At 48.2% G+C, this 13,053-nt stretch overlaps 1 protein-coding gene across 2 annotated transcripts in view; it reads right to left on the reverse strand.

Annotated features, from left to right (window-relative positions):
• HELZ (helicase with zinc finger) overlaps window positions 1-3,871 on the reverse strand; it is a 165,485-nt gene extending 161,614 nt beyond the window's left edge. For both annotated transcript variants that reach the window (XM_012803215.2, XM_023511111.1), the window contains exons 1-2: window positions 3,816-3,871; window positions 2,215-2,270 (exon numbers count right to left, since the gene is read on the reverse strand). The gene's annotated coding sequence lies outside the window, so the exon portion shown is untranslated. The remainder of the gene's footprint in view (window positions 1-2,214; window positions 2,271-3,815) is intronic.
• Between the last annotated feature and the right edge of the window lie 9,182 nt (window positions 3,872-13,053).

Raw genomic sequence — 13,053 nt, forward strand, 5'->3', positions numbered from 1 at the left:
CGAGTCTCCTGCCTCCGCCTCCCAAGTAGCTGGGACCACAGGCGCCCACCACAACGCCTGGCTATTTTTTGGTTGCAGCCGTCATTGTTGTTTGGCGGGTACGGGCTGGGGATTCGAACCCGCCACCTTAGGTGTACGTGGCTGGCGCCTTAACCGGTTGAGCTATAGGCGCCGAGCCAAAACTGTGGAAAATGTCTTAACACAATTCAGACCAAACAACACTAGTCATATAAGATTACATACTTCTGGCTGGGCACCTGTAGCTCAGTGGTTAGGCACCAGCCACATACACTGAGGCAGGCAGGTTCGAACCCGGCCCGGGCCTGCTAAACAACAACAACTGCAACAAAAAAATAGTCAGGCACTGTGGCAAGCGCCTATACTCCCAGCTACTTTGGAGGTTGAAGCAAGAGAACTGCTTAAGCCTAAGAGTTGGAGGTTGCTGTGAGCTGGGACGCCACAGCACTCCACCGAGGGTGACATAGTGAGACTCTGTCTCAAAAAATTTAAAAAAAAAAAAAGATTACTTACTTCTAAGTTGGGCATGGTGGCTCATACCTGTAATCCTAGTACTCTAGGAGGCCAAAGTGGCCAGATCTCTTGAGCTCACGAGTTTGAGACCAGCCTAGCAAGAATGAGACCCTGTCTCTACTAATAAATGAAAAACTGAGGCAAGAGTATCACCTGAGTCCAAGAATTTGAGGTTGCTGTAAGCTATGATGCCATGGCACTCTACCAAAAGGTGACAAAGTGAGACTCTGTCGCAAAAAAAATAAATAAATAAATAAAAATTACCTACTTAATATTCAATTTTAGACTATAAACGAATATCTCCATCAGCAAAAAAAAGATCACTGGGCACCTGTGGCTCAAAGGAGTAGGGTGCCAGCCGCATATGCTCGAGGTGGCAGGTTTAAACCCAGCCCTGGCCAAAAACTGCAAAAAAAAAAAAATCACTGATTCCTCTTCACAAAGCTATCCATAGTTTTCAAAAAATAAAAAGTTCAAATTAGGAGGTCTCAGGCATGAATATGCCTCCACTTGCAAACGGAAAATAAATTTTTAAATCCACATTTGCCCTGCCAAAAATAAAAATAACAATTATATGTAATACACATAAGCACTGCTCAGTCTCAAACACAGCAAATGTGGTCTGTGCACTTACAAAAGAATTTTGGTTTATGTCCACCTTCCTTTCCCAAGTTTTTGGGGTATTTTTGTTTGTTTGTTTGTTTTTAAGGCAAAATGTCAATTACATGCCTCAACCTAGGAAAAAAATAAAGTACAGCTCATTCTTCTTAGACAGATGTCGTGACAGATATGAAAAGCTTGGGAGAGGATTTCAAAATCCAGAGGCAAACGGGTGTTAAAGGGGGGGAAAAACCCTGTAGTAACCAACTAATTAGCCATTATTACTTACATTTTACATACAAAGAAATCACAGTAAAATATGTTTAAGGTTGAGAGAAGTGCTTGTAAAAAAATGCAAAATTAGCAAACTTTCCTCCCTCTCTCTACCATAGAATACTAACTATTCACAAACGTATCAATAATATCTTTTAAATCCAAAGCAGTACCAATTAAACAGAATGCTTTCAATTCACACACCACCTGTGATCAAACAAAAAGAAATGGCAAGCTAGTCTCATCCCTAATAAGCTAAACAGAACTCACCACCCTCAGTTTTATTTCAAAATAAGTTATTATCAGAGACAAATATTATGCCATTTTTCAGAAAATAAAAGCAGGAGCAAGTCATTTGCCTAAAATGATTATTTCCGATGGAAAGGGTGTACTTTACACAAGTACCACAAACTATGGACACACAAAATCCACACACACTAATACTAAATGTGGAGTAAGTGATTGGAACCCAAACACAGGCAAAATGAAGACGTCCAATTAAAGTTACACAAGGAAATTTGAATAGGAAAACTATAATTACTCCTGGTGAAGATAATGATCAAGAATAGCTGCAAATAACATTCTCTGGATAAGTTCCACTATTCTGAGTGTGTTGGAGCCACTAGAAAGATTGGTACACTGGACATATTTTCCCTTTCTAAACCCAGCCCTGCCCCTGCCCATACCCATTCCCATTTGACTGATATATTCGGAAAATAAAGATGGTCCCATCGAATTAGTTTCAGCCTCACCCTTTAAGTTGATTAAAATAAATGAAGAAAGGGAAATCATTTTTAACTGCAGTCTCACCTTACACATCTCACCAGCACTGTAGTTCATTAGTGATCAATTACTTCATCCAATTCCTGAGGCAAATAGAAAAGTAAGATGTGTCTATACAATACCAGTAATAGACTTTATCAGTAGCAAACACTTTATCAACCTGAAGTGAAAGGGCAGCTAAATTTCAAATGGGAAAAGTTACCAAAAGGGTACAGTGTGCAGCATTGCAAATGTCTATTTCTTTTACTTTAAAATAGAAAAAAAAAATGCTCTTAAAATCAAAAACATAATAGTCATCTTTGGGGCCAAGGAGAGGTGGCTCACGCCTGTAATCCTAGCACTTTGGGAGGCCAAGGAGCGTGGCTCGCCTGAGTTTATGAGTTGGAGACCAGCCTGAGCAAGAACCAGACACCCCCCCCCCCCAAAAAACAGCGGGGCTTTGTGGCAGGCACCTGTGGTCTCAGCTTCTTGGGAGGCTGAGGCAAGAGAATCGCTTGTGTCCCAGAGTTTGAGGTTGCTGTGAGCTGTAAAGCCTGGGCACTCTACCGAAGGTGACAAAGTGAGACTCTGTCCCAAAAAATAAATAAACAAAGTCATCTTTTTCAACCCTGACTGACCTTACTTTCAAAAAAAAGAAAGACAAAGAAATGAAGGACCTCATTAACATGAGTTTAAGAGAGGGCAAAATTAAGAACAGCTCCCTCCTTACCCCACTCCAGGAATCCACTGTCTCTGGAGTTAGACTTTTTATTACATTAATGGTTTGCATGAAAAGTGTAAGTTGGGAGGGAGAACAATTTTTGAGTTGCAAACAAAACGTGAAGATCCCAATCTAAGAAGAATCAGAAAACTCTGGTTTCCAACCCTGTCTGAAGGATCTTCGGCAAAGGTAAGGGTGCAGAGAGCTCAAATAATTTGGAGGAGAGGAATCAAAGTTCTCTACATAAGAATGTAGTCTCCGAGCCCTTGAAAAGGGGACCCTAAAGGAATCTCCAGGAAGAGATTGTCTGTCCGTATTTTTGTTGATGTGCTTGTGGGCCAAAGAGCATTTCCGAGGAGGGGGCGGGGAAAGGGGGGAAGAAAGTGAATCTTAGCGGAGTGCCCTCAGCGGGGGAGGGAGGGGGCGCACCCCTGACCCACTTTTCCCGAAGCCCACCCGCTGGCCCCCGCCCCAAGCGCTGGAAGTCCCAGTCCCGAAGGGGGAATCGAGCGGGGCGTGGGAGGCCCGCATGCTCCCCACCCCCAGCCGCGACCCGGAGGAGGGGATCGTGCACCGAGGCTCGACTTCCCCTCCTAGAGCACACAAGGCTGAAGAAATCTCCCGCAGGCTCTCGGCCCCGGCCTGCAAGGCCCCCTCCACGGCCTGGGCCCAGGGCGCTGCGGCCCCCTGCGGAGGGGAAGGGGACCGACGAGGGGAAGAAGCTGTAAACAGCCCCAGCGTCCGGGCCTCGCCTCGAAGAGCACCCGCTTCCGAGGCCCCGCCGCGGGCCGCCCGGGACCCCAGCCCGCCCCGAGGCCGCCCTGCTCGGAACCCGGGATACCGGAGGGGAGTCGGGTCCCCTCCCCGAAGGGCTCCGGCACCTCGCGGAGCGGCCCCAGCAGCAGAGGAGGGGGAAGTCAGGACTTACCTGTCATTACTTTCTACGCCATCTTGGATCCACTTGTCAACGTCCCCACAAAGCATTATGGGTAAGAAAGAGCCTTTAAAGTGACTCCCCCTCGGTCCCCGACTCCCGCCTCCCGCCGCCGGCGCCGCCCCCTCCGGCCGCGCCTCCCGCCCGGAAAGTTGCCCCGGGTGGCCCGCCGGCCCCGGCGCCCACGGCCGGGCCCCCTTCCCTCCTCCCGGCTGTTGGCATTTAAAATCCAACCCTGCTTTTTAAATGTGGCTTTGGGTTTTTCCCTTTTTCTCCTGGCCCCGGCTTCCCTTCCCCCTCCCGCCGGCCTCCACGCCGGTTCCTTTTGCCCCGCCGCCCTCCTGCCCTGGCAAGCACCCCACGTCTGCGTTTAATCAGTCCGAGGTTTCCCTGCCGCTGGCAGCGGAGAGCTGCTCATTGATTTATTTATGCGCATGGATGTGAATGTTGTTGCTCCAGATCCCGATGCACCGAGGCGGGCTCCTGCGGCTTCCCGCGCCGGAGCAGCCCGGTGTCGCCGTCGGCCGGCGCGGGGCACCGCAAGCCCAGCCGCCCTGCCCACCACTCCCGCATGCAGGGACAGAAAGGTGCCTCTGCCCTGGCACAGCGCTCCGGGGCCGTCGGGCCCCGGGAACTGGGCCGACGCCGTGTCCCCGAGTCAACTAGCGTCGAAGCACGATTATTTTTTTAAAAAGAAAGGAAGGGGAAAAAAAGCCAAATGCAACTTTTTACCCTTGTTTACTCGGCCTCCAGCTGCCTCCTCCTCTCGCCGGGTAACTTGATCCGCGACCCTCTAGGTGGGGACCCCTCCCCTAGGAATGCGGGCTCCGCCGGATCCACCCTGTTAGAGTCCGGGCTGAGGACTGTGACTTCCAGGGGCAGGTAACTCGGGGGCGCTGGCTGCCGGCTCGGGGCGGGGCGCGGAGGCGCGCCAGGGCTCGGGGGAGGGTCCCCGGGAGAGTCCGCGGCAGGGATAAAAGTGCGCCCTCCCTGGTCCACCTGCCGAGTCCCAACCAGGTGGCGAAACCAGGCGGCAGGAATCGCAAACGCCACACGGGTTTGCGGGGCTAATGCAGGGGAGCTAACGGAGTCGCGCAGCTGCGACCCGGTGCGCTGGAGGTACCCGGCGCGGAGGCGCAACCCGCGTCCCGGCGACCAGAGCCAGCACCCGGCAGCCCACCACCCGGACTAATGCTCGGCCCGCTGGCTCTGTGGGGGCAGCCGAGCAGGCTTTAGGTTGCTCGAGGAGAGCAGAACACCCAGTCGTGGCCCCTGGAGCCCCGGCGTGCAACTGCTCAGGACCCCCCAGAAAAGGAGTTCTGTGCTTGCTATCTCTCTCAAAAGCTTCTGTACTGACTTTGAAGGCCTACTGTGGTTGCTTTTATTTTTTCCTAAACAAGTTTTTACAGTAAGTAGGTGTCCCAAAGAAAAGAAAACCCTCCAAGACATCAGTGCTTGCTAAACTGTATTCCGTACAAAATGCAGGTGAATGGCTCTGCAATTAGAGGGCACAGGCATGGGCGTTAAACCCCCTTTCCATGCACGGGGAGGGCCTGGGGCCTTGGATCGACCTTAGGGTTTTATGCGCCTCTGGACACTAACTGTCTCTCAAGAAACCTGGACAGTTGCATACACGAGCCCTGCCCCCAGGGAGCCAAAAACTCCACCAGGCAATTGTCCCAGCCAAATGAGAAGAGTGAGGTGTAGTCTCATTAAGGCATTGGCCCTGCGGTCACTCGTGAGGGAGGGAATGAGGTACTGAGTCACTCTGGGCACAGAACACAGCGTTCTGGGAGGAACCTCCCCTGACTCACCCACTTCTCAGATCCCAATGAGCTGGGAAAATGGAGCCTGGAGCCAGGTTCTTAGACCATGTAGCTCAGGTAGCCACATGGGGCTCTGAGCCGGGTTGGGGGAGCACATTCCAGACCTTCTACCTCCTGCTGGAAAATGGAAAGCCCCTTCTACCTAAAGAAGGCTCTAAAGTCATCACTTCCAGAGGTACCCCAATTGCCCCTTTTCTGGTTCCCCCTTGAGCACTCATTTCATGTGGCACCTTTAACTGTGTGGTCTGAGTTTCCTATAAGAAAACAGTAAATAAGCTGAGGACAAGGACTGTGCCTCCCAAACGTGTCTTAGATGAGCAGCCCTTGTTTGCCTTGTACAGGCTTTGACCCAAAGAAGTGCCCAAATTATGTGACTGCCCCCAGGGTGCATCCTGGTCCCTCCTATGCTAAGAGGCCATCTGGCCAGAGCTAGGATAGCCTCTTTTCTCTGCCTCCACTCTGCCCCCTACAGTCCATTGTACATCTGACCAACCCTGTGACATTTGTGAAATGTAAATCAGATCAAGCCCCTCTGGCTTAAACCTGCCAAAGCCTTCCCCATCACACTTGGAATGGAACCCAGATTCCCAACCATGGCCAACAAGCTCCTGTGAGTGGTGGCTCTGCCTCCCCTCCCAGACTAGCTGGAGCCAGGCTGACCAGGTTCTCTTCCCCTTCACTGCAAGCTTTCCTTCCAGTGAGAACCATATTCCCCCAGATCTTCTAATCATCTTTTCATCATTCAGGTCTCAGCTCAAGAGCCACCTACTCGGCTCGGCGCCTATAGCTCAACCGGCTAAGGCACCAGCCACGTACACCTAAGGTGGCGGGTTCGAATCCCCAGCCCAGACCCGCCAAACAACAATGACGGCTGCAACCAAAAAATAGCTGGGCGTTGTGGCGGGCGCCCGTGGTCCCAGCTACTTGGGAGGCGGAGGCAGGAGACTCGCTTGAGCCCAGGAGTTGGAGGTTGCTGTGAGCTGTAATGCCACGGAACTCTGCCCAGGGGGACAGCTTGAGGCTCTGTCTCAAAAAAAAAAAAAAAAAAAAGAGCCACCTACTCAAAGAGGATCTTATTTATTTATTTATTTATTTTTAGACAGAGCCTCAAGCTATCCCCGCGGGTAGAGTGCCGTGGCATCACAGCTCACAGCAACCTCCAACTCCTGGGCTCAAGCGAGTCTCCTGCCTCAGCCTCCCAAGTAGCTGGGACTACAGGCACCTGCCACAGCGCCCAGCTATTTTTTGGTTGCAGCCGTCATAGTTGTTTTGGCGGGCCCGGGTTGGATTTGAACTCGCCACCTTAGGTGTATGTGGCTGGCACCTTAGCCACTTGATCTCAAAGAGAATCTTAATGATCACTTTAACCAACGGAGGTCACTCTTGCCACTCAACCTGTTAGAAATTGCCTTGTTTATCTATTTGTTGGTTATTTATTGTCTGACCCACCCTCATTAGCGTATGAGCCTTCTCTGGCTTGTTCCTCCCAGTGACTAGACCAGGGCCTGGCACATGCACACACGCTCAGCAGGCACTTGTGAGTGGCCATACTTCTAGCAGGTTGGACGGTTGATGAAAGGGAGTGCTGCAGTGTGGAATGAGCACTGAAGGCCCTGCCCTGCCCCTCCCCAGACCACTCTGAGCACGCACAGCTAGAAGTACGCAGACAGAAACGGTGCTGGGGGAAGGCAGCCTCCTTGGTCACTGCCCTAGCTGAATTGTGATTATGATCTGATGAACACACACAGCCCCATTTACTAATATTATAACTCCCCCATTGCACCCTTCTTCCTTCACTTTCTTCTCTCTCCTCCACTCCACACTGGCCATATCTTCATAATTCTCCATTCCCTGAATTGTCCCAAGACTCAGTTTTAGGGTCTCTCTTCTTTGACTACACTCCCTGTTCATCTCTTTCCATCTCAAGGCTTTAAGTACCATCTTTACCCTGAGCAAGGACTTCCAGACCTAGAGTCAAGGCTGAGAGCTTTCCCCTGAGCTTCAGACTCATATCCGACAACTACTTGACATCTCAACTTGGATCACTTGGAGACATCTCACACTCAGCATGTCCAGAAAGGAATTCTTTTTAGAGACAGAGTCTCACTTTGTTGCCCTTGGTAGAATGCTGTGGTGTCACAGCTCACAGCAACCTCCAGCCCTTGCTTGGGCTTAAGTGATTCTCTTGTCTCAGCCTCCTGAGTAGCTTGGACTACAGGCACCCGCCACAATGCCCGGCTATTTTTTGTTGTTGCAGTTTGGCCAGGGCCAGGTTCAAACCTGCCACCCTCAGTATATGGAGCCGGTGCCCTAGACACTGAGCCACAGGTGCTGCCCCAGAACTGAATTCTTGAGTTCTCACCAACGTGCTCCACCATGGCCTTCCCTGGCTCCATCACTGGCAACTTCATCCTTAAAATTACTCAGGCAGAATCCCTCCTTTCAGAATCCACTTTCAATGCACCTATAAACCCTGCTTTGCCTTCAAAATATATCCAGATTTGATCACTTCTCATCACCTCCAGCATTGCTAGTTCAATCCACTGTAATCTCCTCCACTTTCTCCCCATCCAGTTTGTTCTCAAGGCAACTGCCATACTGGTCCTTTTAAAGTGCAAAGCAGTCCAGGAGGGAAGGTAGCTCACACCTATATAGCCAGAACTTTGGGAGACCAAGTCTGAAGCATCACTTGAGGCCAGGAGTTTAGACCAGCCTTAGCTACATGGTAACACCTGATCTACAAAAAAAATTAAAAACAGACAGGTGTAATGGCACCAACTTGTAGTCCTAGCTACTTAGGAGACAGAGGCAGAAGCATCCACTTTTGAGGCTGCAGTAAGCTATGATCATGCCACTGCACTCCAGCCTGGGCAGCAGAGTGAGACCCTGCCACAAAAAGAAAAAAAAATGCAAATCTTACCACACCTCTGAACACAACCCTCTAGTCTGTGCTCATCTCATTGAAAGGAGAAACTAGAGTCCTACACAGTCCTCTCACTTCTTTGAGCTCATCTCCTGACTCTCTCCCCTTGCTCAGCTTAAGCCCAGTGGGCCCTTCTGTGAGGACCCACATGCTCACTTCAGAGAGTCTCTCTCTCGCTATTCTGTTTAAAATTACAATATTCCTATCCTAGTCCGTTTGTGTGGCTATAAAGAAATACTTGAGGATGGGTAATTTCATAAGAAATGAGGTTCAGTCTTTTTCACCTTTTCTCCTTCATGAGAGGAACCCACTGCCAACTCTACTTGGAAGTGCTCTAAACTTTCTCGTTGTTCTTCCTAAATAAAATCTGTTACCCTGAAACTTGTGTAGGTGACTTTTGCTTTCTATCCACGCCGCCTGTGCCGCTCCAGTTTTATTTTCAGTTTTAACTCTCTCCTGCTCTGGATGACCACCATTCTTTGATTGAACTTTCTAGCTCAGCAGAGTAATAGAACCAGGTCAACTGAGTTCCGGGAACCTTGACCCCCAACATCTTCTCTGATGAAGTGAAAACGTGGCCTGCTGAACCCGGAAGTCTGGAGGGCCCATAAGTATGTGGCTGTGAAGTAACCTAGGTAACCAATGACCAATAGAAAGAAAGAATCGATGGCCAATAGGAAAGGGCAATACTGCCTAAAGGCACGGAGAGGCCAATGACGGAAAGACTTGCAACCAAGGTCAAAGGGAAAGGGTATTTATACCCCTCCAGGCCTTTGGGTATCTGTCTCTCTTACCTTCTCCTTCATGAGGACTCACTTCCAACTCTCTTTGGAAGTGTTTCAAACTTACTCTTTGTTCTTCCTAAATAAAATCTCTCTTTCCCTGAAAAAAAAAAAAGAGAGAGAGATTTACTTGGCTCGCAGTTCTACCTGCTAGACAGAAACTAGGCTCCAGCACCCGCTTCTGGTGAAGGCTTCAAGCTGTTTCCACTCCTAGTGGAAGGGGAAGGGGAGCTGGTGTGTGTAGCGGTCACCCGGTGAGAGAGGAAGACACAGAGAGAGAAGGTGTCAGGCTCTTTAACCAGTTCTCATGGGAAATAATAGAGCAGGGACTCGCTCATGACATCCAAGACAGCACCAAGCCATTCACGGGGGATCCACCGCCATGACCCAAACACCTCGCATTAGGCCCCCACCTCCAACACTGGGGATCAAATTTTAACATAAGGTGTGAGGGGACAAATGTCCAGACGTACCATTCCTGTGCGCGTACACACACGCTCCATAGTTCTTTCCCTGCTTTGTTTTTCTCCAAAGCATTCGTTGCCTTCTAACAGTGATTTCTTTCTTTATTTATTTACTTATCTGTGTGGCAGGGTCTGCTTGCTAATCACCAACGACTCATGCTCGTTGCTGGGAACTGTATTTCTCAGATATGCCCCCCAAACTTAGCTGGAACCCAGTGATTAGTTCTTGCCAGTAGACTTAGAGCAAAAGTGTGACTATGAATGAACCCTCAGAAATTGACCTGCAAAAAACACCTGCACTGGACTCGGTACCCTAGCTCAGTTGTTAGGGTGCCAGCCACTTACACAGGGGGTGGCAGGTTTGAATCCAGCCCCAGGCCTGCTAATCAACAATGACAACTACAACAACAACCAAAAAAAAAAAAAAAAAAATAGCCAGGCGTTCTGGCCGGCGGCTATAATCCCAGCTACTTGGGAGGCTGAGGCAAGAGAATCACTTTCGCCCAAGAGTTTGAGGTTGCTGTAAGCTGTGATGCCCACGAGTTTGAGGTTGCTGTGAGCTGTGATGCACTCTATCCAGGGTGATATAGTGAGACTCTGTGTCAAAAAAAAAAAAAAAAAAAGCCTGCACTGGGCTCTAAGCTATACAGACAATAGACCTTTATTACCCTTTATTACAGTAACCCACCGAGATATATTTGTTATAGCATCTAGAACCTTAATTACTACCCCTTCATTATTGTAGCCGCTAGAATGGAAGCTCATTGAAGCTTCTTGAGCTTCATTATTTATGTTTTGTTTATTAATATGTTTGTAAATACATGTGTTTATGTATGTTTTGTTCATTCATGAGTCTGTTCTCAATAGCCAGCATAGAGCTTGACATTTAATAGGAATTTGGAGGGGATTTTTTGGAGACAGAGTCTCACTCTGTCCCCCTAGGCAGGGTGCTGTGGCATCATAGCTCACAGCAACCTCAAGCTCTTGGGCTCAAATGATCCTGTTGCCTCAGCCTCCCAATTAGCTACAGTTGCCCACCCAACATAACACCTGGTTAGTTTTTTGGTTTTCGTTTTTTAGGTTTCTTTCTATTTTTAGTAGAGACAGAGTCTCACTCTTGCTCAGGCTGGTCTTGAACTCCTGAGCTCAAGGGATCCACCCGCCTTGGCCTCCCAGAGTGCTAGGATTACAGGCATAACCCACTGTGCCCAACCTAATAGGAATATTTAATAAATAGTTGTTGAGTGAGTGGAAGAATGAATGAGTGAATCCCCTTTTTTCCCACAAATCATGAAAACAAGTGAATGAGTCTAAGGAAAAGACCATGAAAAAAATGATTTAAAAAAAAATGTTGGCTCAGCGCCTGTGGCTCAAGCGGCTAAGGCGCCAGCCACATACACCTAAGGTGGCGGGTTCGAATCCCCAGCCCGGACCCGCCGAACAACAATGACGGCTGCAACCAAAAAATGGCCAGGCGTTGTGGCGGGCGCCTGTGGTCCCAGCTACTTGGGAGGCAGAGGCAGGAGACTCGCTTAAGCCCAGGAGTTGGAGGTTGCTGTGAGCGCGATGCCATGGCACTCTACCCAGGGGGATAGCTTGAGGCTCTGTCTCAAAAAAAAAAAAAAAAAAAATGTTGAGGGGGGGTTTGGCTAAAAGAAGTAGGAACTAGCTTTCTAGGGGAATTATTGGCTACAAAGCTTTGATAAACCTAAAAAGAGTTTGCTTAAGTTTTGTTCTGCCCTGGTTCTGCCTTTTCCTTTCTTCTTCCCACTTTTCCGCCACCTCCATCTCTATTCCACCAAAGTCCTTCTTTTCTCTCTCCCCTTTCTCCAATGGACTATCTTCTCTTTTTCCTTCCACTTAATCTAACGACTCCACTGCCAAATAATTAGAGCTGCTCTGAATGCTTAGCCAAGATCTCTGCTCCAAGTCATTTAAGATACAGCAGAGGGAGATAACATGGGCTTAAAAATATGACGAAATATTAAATCCTTGGTCTCTTGCCTTCCTCCTCTACTTTTAAGTCCACTTAATTTCCACTTGAGATGTAGAAAAGAAGTGATGGTGCTCCAGGACATTTAGGCTAATCTTTCACTGAGGACAACTAAAAGAAAGCACTATATATATATAAAAGATTTGCTTGAACACATCTGGATAGTAAGAATGAAAACTACCAGTAGTAGACAGAAAAGGGAGGTGACCCTGATATCTGGGGTCCTTTTGCCCTAAGGTTATTTGCTTTTGACAGTTCCCTAAGTCTAGAGCAAGCATCAGCAAATATTTTATGTAAAGGGCCAGATAGTAAATATTTTAAGCCTTGAGAGCCACATGTAACCTCTGTTGCATAATCTTCTTTGGGCTTTTTTGTTGTTTTTTTACAACCCTTTAAAAATATAGAAACTTCTTGGAAATCGAGAGTGATGAGGATTTTGCAACATCCTTAACATAAATAATACCGCTGACTCACACACCTTGAGTGGTTAAAATGGCAAACTTTTATGTTTACGTATCTTCTACCACAATAAAAGAGATTGCCCCAAATATAAAAACAGTTCATCACGCTATAGCCCTCCAAAAACAAGGCAGGGGCAGAATTTGGCCCGTGGGCTGCAGTTCGCCAACCCTGGGTCTCTGGGACAGATACTAAAATCCAGAGACCCGCTAAGGGAGGCAATGGGAGTGATCAGGCCCAGCAGGGAGAAATATTTTATCATTGACAATTAGAAATACTGAAGTATAGGCATAATAAAAAGTGAACCGACTTTTACGTGTTTTCCTTATTGTTTGCAATTCCTCTACAGACAATACGCCCCTTATGCCTGCCTTTGAGCAGCTGCTTTGACCTTACCCTAACCCTTAGTAAATCACTGACCCCAGAAGCAAGCAATAACCAGAAGTATCAGGACCACGCAAAGATTCTTAAAGCCCTTTCAGTTTCTAAAACAGAAATGACATGACTGCTTTTAATGCTCCATGAAGTCTGACACAAGCAAAGATAAATAATCTGGGGAGGAAGTAACCTCCTCGCAGGCCTCACATTGTTTCTATAAATAAGTTTGCAAATATAAGACCCAGCACAAAATGCCAATTACAGACACATGAGCATATGTATACCGGACACATGCAAAGAACAGGTAGAAACCATAGACAACAGAAACAAAAACCACAACAGTAACTGAGATTAGAATTATCAGACAGACTTAAAAATAGCTATAATGGCTCGGCGCCTGTAGCTCA

Source organism: Otolemur garnettii, unplaced genomic scaffold (assembly GCF_000181295.1).
Source record: "Otolemur garnettii isolate 467f Iridium unplaced genomic scaffold, OtoGar3 scaffold00018, whole genome shotgun sequence".
NCBI lineage: Eukaryota > Metazoa > Chordata > Mammalia > Primates > Galagidae > Otolemur > Otolemur garnettii.